The following is a 6,977-nucleotide window of genomic DNA, read 5'->3' as shown; positions in this document are numbered from 1 at the left end:
ATACTCTTGTTGTGATGAATTGAATCTTTACCCTTTGAAGTTTTGTCATGTCGTATTCAATGTTCAGATTTGAGAACACATGATGTATGTCTTGCGGTATGAATACTTGAGGTGACATTGGGGTATCTTATTGGTTCCCTTGATATATGTTATGGCACTCAACTTGCGGATTCCCGCGGTGATATTGGGGTAATCCTTGCATAGGGGTTGATGCATGTTTTATTATCTTTTCTCCGATAGAAACTTTGGGGTCTCCTTGTAGTTCTTTGTGTGGATTGAGTATTATGAATATGAATTTGCTTTGGTGTTATTCTAGTATGAACTCTAGGATAGATCGAATGGAAACAATAGCTTTGTGTTATTTTAGTACGAACTCTTGAATAGATTGTATGGAAAGAATAGCTTTGAGGTGGTTTCGTACCCTACAAACAATTTCTATATTTTGTTCTCCGCTATTAGGAACTCGGGAGTGATTCTTTATTACACTTTGAGGGATAATCATATGATCCGACTATTTTAGCACTGTTGGGAGATTACACTAGTGAAAGTACGAACCCTAGGCCTTGTTTTTAAGCATTGAAATACCGTTTTTGTGCCCGTTTACTATTTGCTACCTTGCTCTTTTTATTTATTCAGATTATAAAAATATATTTCTACCATCCGTATTACACTTTTATCACCATCTCTTCGCCGAACTAGTGCACCTATACAATTTTCCATTGTATGGGTGTGTACACAAGAGATTTCTTGTATTTGATTGCAGGGTTGTTTGAGAGAGACCATCTTCATCCTACACCTCTCACGGATTGATAAACCTTAGGTCATCCATTTGAGGGAAAATTTCTACTATCCTACAAAACTCTGCGCTTGGAGGCCCAACACGTGTTTACAAGAATAAAGTTGCGTAGTAGACATCAAGCTCTTTTCTGGCGCCGTTGCCGGGGAGGTGAGTGCTTGAAGGTATATCTTTAGATCTTGCAATCGAATCTTTTAGTTTCTTGTTTTATCACTAGTTTGGTTTATAGAAAGAAAACTACAAAAAATGGAATTTAGGTTGCATCCTATTATTGATCATCTTTATAATATCTTTCTTGAAAATGATGGATCGGAAAATTGTGCTCAATTGTTAGAAGAAGAAGTCAATAAAATGTTTGGCACACAATATTTGAATGATGAGCATGATTGCAATGTTGTTAGTATAGATTTATTTGAATATCCAAAATGCTAATGATTATTGCACTTGTCATGAGGAAAATGTTTCTTATGATCATGTCAATTTTTGCGGAGTGAATTGGGAGTGCTTTTGCACACCAAAAAGGGAAGATAGATTTTGTAAGAAGTATAAATATTTAGAAACAAAAAAGTTGCAAGAGAGGCTAGATGATTGTGCTGAAAGATTTAATTTTCTTCGCCATCCTTGTGAACTTTGCAATGAACATGGTCATTTAAATCTCAAATGCAAATTCTTTCATGATCAAATCATGTCCAAAAATTGTGATAACTTGATTACCCTTGAGCATCATAAAGAGCTTAGTATTCTTTTGGGGTATGAAGAAATGAAACTTATAACTAAGGGTATTCCAAAATTTAATCTCGAGAGATTTCTTGATTTTGATCTAGAAGAAATTTATATGTTTTGTGCGGTAAGTTGCATTAAGAATCCTTATATTGACAACTACCTAAAGACAAGAAAACAAATGTAATATGAAGAGATTACTAATGAAAGGGAAAATATTTCCCAATACCCTCCTAGTGTTTATTATGATGAATCAGGTAGCGAGGAGGAGCTTCCTATCCAATCAATCTCTTCAACAAGAAGCTTGAAAAATTAATTAAACCAACACATGGCGTGGTGAAAAAGAAGAAAAGAAGAAAGAATAGAGGTAAAAAGGTATCTGTCCCAAATAATGTTGCTCCCATCACCATTGTGCCTCATGAAAGTGAATCAAATATGTTGATGGAGGATGATGATACTGATGATGATTTTGTTATGCCTATTGCTTGTTGTGATGATTATTATTGGGAAGACAACGATATCCCTTATGATCTTGACAATCTTTTTAGCACTTGCTTGGAAGAATATGATAATAATGTTTGCTATACTGTTGGTGCCATTCATGCTATTGATAAGAATGATTGTGATGCTATGCAAAACCACAAGCTTGGGGATGCTATGTTTAATGAGTATGATATGTTATGAAGATTTATTTGCTGGAAATAATGCTTGTCCTAAGCTTGGGGATGCTTTTCTTAATGAATATGATCCTTTGATTCCTTCGACTTTCGATAAGAAAATTTATTATGATGATAGCATGCCTCCAATTTATGATGATTACATTGATGAAAGTGGGTTTGGAAGAGTGTCAACTCTAGGTAGTAGTGATCCCACTATTTTGGAGGGTGTTGAATCTTGTTACAATATTGATGAAAGAGGATTTGGAGAGGTCATGAATTTATTTAGTGATACATCCACTATTTTGGAAGAGGTTTCAATTGACTATGACAATGAAATTGCTATCTATGATGATTATTATGATGACATCTATGCCATAAAGTGTGATAAATTTTCTATGCTTTTGCATCATGAAAAGAGTGCTGTATGTGATAGTTATATTGTTGAATCCATTCATGATGCCTCTGAAAATTATTATGATAAAGGAACTTATGCCCTTACATATCTCAATAATATCAAGTTTTCTTCTCTATGTGTTGATTGTTTTGAAGTTACACTTGTTTTTTCCTTCCTACGCTAGTTGATTCTTGTTCCCATAAGTTGTTTGCTCAAAAAATCCCTATGCATAGGAAGTGGGTTAGACCTAAATGTTCTAGTCATATGCTTCATGATGCTCTCTTCATGTTTCAATTCTTATCTCTTATTCGAGCATCATTGAAATCATCATGCCTAGGTAAAAGGCATTAAAGAAAAGCGCTTGTTGGGAGACAACCCAACACTTTTACTTATTGTTTTTGTTTGTTCACATGATTATGCTACTGTAATAATCATGTTTTATAGCTTTGGTTTCAATAAAGTGCCAAGTAAGACCTTTGGGATGGCTTACGGTGATAGTTGATTTGATCTTGCTGGAAAACAGAAACTTTTTGCGCTCAGGAAAACAATTCTCATTTTTAACAGAAGCGCGATAAAATGCTAATTATTTTTGCAGAATATTAATATATAAATTACCAAGGTTATACTATTTTTTTCAGAATTTTTGGAGTAGCAGAAGTATGGTTTGAGTACAGATCACTACAGACTGTTCTGTTTTTGATAGATTCTGTTTTCAATGCATAGTTTGCTTGTTTTCTAGTTTCTATGGCTTATATGGCTCAATATAAATTGTAGAAATGATATGCTACAGTAGGAATTGTGTGAGAACAATTATGAATCTTGTCTTTGACATCACCAAAAGTGGAATGGTTTTCTCTTTATCATACTAACCTATCTCACAAAGTTCCGTTAAGTTTTGTGTGATTGAAGTTTTCAAGTTTTGGGTGAGATGTTGATATGAGGAGAATAAGGAGTGACAAGACCCTAAGATTGGGTATGACCAAGGCACTCCAAGGTAATATTCAAGGAAGATCCAAGCAACTAAGCTTGGGGATGCCCCGGAAGGCATCCCCTCTTTCGTATACAACATTATCCGTAACCTCACTTGGAGCTATGTTCTCATTCATCACATGATATGTGTTTTGCTTTAAGCATCATTTTATTTTGTTATTATTTGCTTGCAGTTTTTTTAGAATAATCTTTTGCATCTTTTCTTTCAATAAAAGTGGCATTGATACACTTTACTATGCTTATTTTACAAGTATACATGTTGTCGTTTGAAAACAGAAAGTTTACCGCTGTTGCAAAAATTCCCTAGAAAAGTAAGGATGTGATAAAATGTTGAAACATTTTGAAAAATGAGCTCTGATAAATTTTCTACAGTGTGGTAAATTTTCATAACTTTTGGAGTTAGGGAAGTATTGATACTCTTGCATTCTTTACAAATTGTACTGTTTGGCAGATTGCTGATAACCCACGAGTATAGGGGATCGCAACAGTTTTCGAGGGTAGAGTATTCAACCCAAATTTATTGATTCGACACAAGGGGAGCCAAAGAAAATTTTCAAGTATTAGCAGCTGAGTTGTCAATTCAACCACACCTGGAAACTTAATATCTGCAGCAAGGTATTTAGTAGCAAAGTAATATGATAGTAGTGGTAACGGTAGCAAAAGTAATATTTTTGGTTTTATAGTGATTCTAACAGTAGCAACAGAAAAGTAAATAAGCGAAGAACAATATATGAAAAGCTCGTAGACAATGGATCAGTGATGGATAATTATGTCGGATGCGATTCCTCATGTAATAGTTATAACATAGGGTGACACAAAACTAGCTCCAGTTCATCAATGTAATGTAGGCATGTATTCCGAATATAGTCATACGTGCTTATCGAAAAGAACTTGCATGACAACTTTTGTCCTACCCCCCTGTGGCAACGGGGCCCTATTGGAAACTAAGGGATATTAAGGCCTCCTTTTAATAGAGTACCATACCAAAGCATTAACACAGAGTGAATACATGAACTCCTCAAACTACGGTCATCACCGGTAAGTATCCCGATTATTGTCACTTCGGGGTTAACGGATCATAACACATAATAGGTGACTATAGACTTGCAAGATAGGATCACAAACTCACATATATTCATGAAAACATAATAGGTTCATATCTGAAATCATGGCACTCGGGCCCTAGTGACAAGCATTAGGCATAGCAAAGTCATAGCAACATCAATATCAGAACATAGTGGATACTAGGGATCAAACTCTAACAAAACTAACTTGATTACATGATAAATCTCATCCAACCAATCACCGTCCAGCAAGCCTACGATGGAATTACTCACGCACGGCGGTGAGCATCATGAAATTGGTGATGGAGGAAGGTTGATGATGACGATGGTGACGGATCCCCCTCTCCGGAGCCCCGAACGGACTCCAGATCGGCCCTCCCGAGAGAGTTTAGGGCTTGGCGGCGGCTCTGTATCGTAAAACGCGATGGATCCTTCTCTCTGATTTTTTTTCTCCCCGAACACGAATATATAGAGTTGGAGTTGAGGTTGGAGGAGCACCAGGGGGCCCACGAGGCAGGGGGTGCGCCCAGGGGGTAGGTGCGCCCCCACCCTCGTGGACAGGGTGTGGCACCCCTGGCCTTGATTCTTTTACCAGTATTTTTTATATATTTCAAAAATAATCTCCGTTGATTTTTAGGTCATTCCAGGAACTTTTATTTCTACACAAAAATAACACCATGAAAATTCTGCTGAAAGCAGTGTCAGTCCGGGTTAGTTCCATTCAAATCATGCAAGTTAGAGTCCAAAATAAGGGCAAAAGTGTTTGGAAAAGTAGATATGTTGGAGACGTATCAATTGCTGTTATGTTTGCATTGTTTGCATACGTTTTCTTGTTTAATGATTCTATTTGAGGTAGGAGTATTAAATATGCAGTGGCCTTTAGTATGCAATGTTGTACAATAATTTTAGTGATTTTCTACAGTAGAGAATGATAAGGTTTTTGCATTGGTATAAACTAACTTATCTAACAAGTTCTTGTTGAGTTTTGTGTGGATGAAGCTTTTGAGATTTAGGAAAACCGTGATATGAGAGGAATTAAGGAGACACAAAAGCTCAAGCTTGGGGATGCCCAAGGCATCCCAAGATAATATTCAAGAAGTCTCAAGCATCTAAGCTTGGGGATGCCCCGGTAGGCATCCCACCTTTCTTCTTCAACAAGTATCGGTTAGTATCGGTTGAGCCTAAGTTTTTGCTTCTTCACATGATGTATGCTATCCTTAAATTGTCGTTTTATTTTGTTTTGCTTTCTATTTTATAAATTACTTAGATTTGAAAGTTTTTAAATAAAATAGAGTCCTCAAATAGTTGCCAGAGAGGCTAAGTAAGAGGTATTCACATCCCGTCAATGAAGCTCTTTTCTATGTTATTTACTCTTGTGCTTCACTTATATACTATGAGTAAATTGTTGAATAAACTGAATGTCATGAATTTGAAATCATATCATGCCTAGTGGTAGCTTTACATTGGGTTTAGAAAGTGAAATCTTTTGAGGCTTGACAATCACAATATTGGTCATACAAGCAATTCATGAATAATTAGTATAAGGAAGAGAACTTTCACATGCAAATACACTATCATGGAAATCTTTTGTGATTGTGAGCCCCCATCAAAATATTATATGCCAAAATTGTTGACGTTGGACAAGGAAGACAACATAATGGTTTATGTTTGTTCATATTCACATAGAAGTTGTATTGTCATAGATCCTTCAACATGTGGTGCTTGCCCCCCATCTTTGCTAGCCAAAAATTCCGCACCAAGTAGAGATACTACTTGTGCATCCAAAAACCCTTAAAACCCAAATCTTATTTTCAAGAGTCCACCATACCTACCTAAGGATTGAGAAAGATCCTTCAAGTAAGTTGTCATCGGTGCAATAAGGCAATAAAAATTGCTTCTAAAAGTGTAAGATCATTTAGTGTAAGAGAAAATTAAGTATTGTACGAACTTGTGATGGTAAAGCAATAAAAGCGACATACTGCATAATAAAGGTTGCTATCACAAGGGGCAATATAACGTGACGTTCTTTTGCACTAAAGGATTGAGCATACAAACAAATAAGTGCATGGCAACCTCTGCTTCCTTGTGCGAAGGGTCTATCTTTTACTTTTATGTATTTACTTTTATGCAAGAGTCAAATTTTTTCTCTCTATTCCTTTTTGTTTTTATCTTTTGGCAAGCATCATGTGGTGAGGAAAGATCTTGGCACATATGTCTAGTTGAATATGGGTAGCATGAGTTATTATTGTTGACATCACCCTTTGAGGTGAATACGTTGGGAGGCGAAATTATAAGCCCCTATCTTTCTATGTGTCTGGTTGAAACGTTTTGCTCATGTGTACAAGGTGAGTGTT

Source organism: Triticum urartu, chromosome 6A (genome assembly GCF_056163025.1).
Source record: "Triticum urartu cultivar PI428250 chromosome 6A, HENAU_Tu73, whole genome shotgun sequence".
Classification (NCBI taxonomy): domain Eukaryota; kingdom Viridiplantae; phylum Streptophyta; class Magnoliopsida; order Poales; family Poaceae; genus Triticum; species Triticum urartu.
This window is presented reverse-complemented; position numbering follows the sequence as displayed.